Raw genomic sequence first — 2537 nt, 5'->3', positions numbered from 1 at the left:
TTCTCTAATGATTAATGATGTTGAGCATTCTTTCATGTGTTTGTTGGCATTCTGTATATCTTCTTTGGAGAAATGTCTATTTAGGTCTTCTGCCCATTTTTGGATGGGGTTGTTTGTTTTTTTGTTATTGAGCTGCATGAGCTGCTTGTAAATTTTGGAGATTAATCCTTTGTCAGTTGCTTCATTTGCAAATGTTTTCTCCCATTCTGAGGGTTGTCTTTTGGTCTTGGTTATGGTTTCCTTTGCTGTGCAAAAGCTTTGAAGTTTCATTAGGTCCCATTTGTTTATTTTTGTTTTTATTTCCATTACTCTAGGAGGTGGGTCAGAAAGGATCTTGCTGTGATTTATGTCATAGAGTGTTCTTCCTATGTTTTCCTCTAAGAGTTTGATAGTTTCTGGCCTTACATTTAGGTCTTTAATCCATTTTGAGCTTATTTTTGTGTATGGTGTTAGGGAGTGATCTAATCTCATACTTTTACATGTACCTGTCCAGTTTTCCCAGCACCATTTATTGAAGAGGCTGTCCTTTCTCCACTGTACATTCCTGCCTCCTTTATCAAAGATAAGGTGTCCATATGTGCGTGGGTTTATCTCTGGGCTTTCTATCCTGTTCCACTGATCTATCTTTCTGTTTTTGTGCCAGTACCATACTGTCTTGATTACAGTTGCTTTGTAATATAGTCTGAAGTCAGGGAGCCTTATTCCTCCAGCTCCTTTTTTCGTTCTCAAGATTGCTTTGGCTATTCGGGGTCTTTTGTGTTTCCATACAAATTGCGAAATTTTTTGTTCTAGTTCTGTGAAAAATGCCAGTGGTAGTTTGATAGGGATTGCATTGAATCTGTAGATTGCTTTGGGTAGTAGAGTCATTTTCACAATGTTGATTCTTCCCATCCAAGAACATGGTATATCTCTCCATCTATTTGTATCATCTTTAATTTCTTTCATCAGTGTCTTATAATTTTCTGCATACAGGTCTTTCGTATACTTAGGTAGGTTTATTCCTAGATATTTTATTCTTTTTGTTGCAGTGGTAAATGGGAGTGTTTTCTTGATTTCACTTTCAGATTTTTCATCATTAGTATATAGGAATGCCAGAGATTTCTGTGCATTAATTTTGTATCCTGCTACTTTACCAAATTCATTGATTAGCTCTAGTAGTTTTCTGGTAGCATCTTTAGGATTCTCTATGTATAGTATCATGTCATCTGCAAACAGTGACAGCTTTACTTCTTCTTTTCCGATTTGGATTCCTTTTATTTCCTTTTCTTCTCTGATTGCTTTGGCTAAAACTTCCAAAACTATGTTGAATAAGAGTGGTGAGAGTGGGCAACCTTGTCTTGTTCCTGATCTTAGTGGAAATGCTTTCAGTTTTTCACCATTGAGGATGATGTTTGCTGTGGGCTTGTCATATATGGCTTTTATTATGTTTAGGAAAGTTCCCTCTATGCCTACTTTCTGGAGGGTTTTTATCATAAATGGGTGTTGAATTTTGTCGAAAGCTTTCTCTGCATCTATTGAGATGATCATATGGTTTTTCTCCTTCAATTTGTTAATATGGTTTATCACATTGATAGATTTGCGTATATTGAAGAATCCTTGCATTCCTGGAATAAACCCCACTTGATCATGGTGTATGATCCTTTTAATGTGCTGTTGGATTCTGTTTGCTAGTATTTTGTTGAGGATTTTTGCATCTATGTTCATCAGTGATATTGGCCTGTAGTTTTCTTTCTTTGTGACATCCTTGTCTGGTTTTGGTATCATGGTGATGGTGGCTTCGTAGAAGGAATTTGGGAGTGTTCCTCCCTCTGCTATATTTTGGAAGAGTTTGAGAAGGATAGGTGTTAGCTCTTCTCTAAACGTTTGATAGAATTCACCTGTGAAGCCATCTGGTCCTGGGCTTTTGTTTGTTGGAAGGTTTTTAATCACAGTTTCAATTTCAGTGCTTGTGATTGGTCTGTTCATATTTTCTATTTCTTCCTGATTCAATCTTGGCAGGTTGTGCATTTCTAAGAATTTGTCCATTTCTTCCAGATTGTCCATTTTATTGGCATAGAGTTGCTTGTAGTAATCTCTCATGATTTTTTTTATTTCTGCAGTGTCAGTTGTTACTTCTCCTTTTTCATTTCTAATTCTATTGATTTGAGTCTTCTCCCTTTTTTTCTTGATGAGTCTGGCTAGTGGTTTATCTATTTTGTTTATCTTCTCAAAGAACCAGCTTTTAGTTTTATTGATCTTTGCTATTGTTTCCTTCATTTCTTTTTCATTTATTTCTGATCTGATTTTTATGATTTCTTTCCTTCTGCTAGCTTTGGGGTTTTTTTGTTCTTCTTTCTCTGATTGCTTGAGGTGCAAGGTTAGGTTGTTCATTCGAGATGTTTCCTGCTTCTTAAGGTGGGCTTGTATTGCTATAAACTTCCCCCTTAGAACTGCTTTTGCTGCATCCCATAGGTTTTGGGTCGTTGTGTCTCCATTGTCATTTGTTTCTAGGTATTTTTTGATTTCCCCTTTGATTTCTTCAGTGATCACTTCATTAT

The sequence above is a fragment of the Phocoena sinus genome, chromosome 3 (genome assembly GCF_008692025.1).
Source record: "Phocoena sinus isolate mPhoSin1 chromosome 3, mPhoSin1.pri, whole genome shotgun sequence".
Taxonomy (NCBI): Eukaryota; Metazoa; Chordata; class Mammalia; order Artiodactyla; family Phocoenidae; genus Phocoena; species Phocoena sinus.
The sequence above is the reverse complement of the archived record's forward strand: the minus strand, read 5'-3'. Positions refer to the sequence as shown.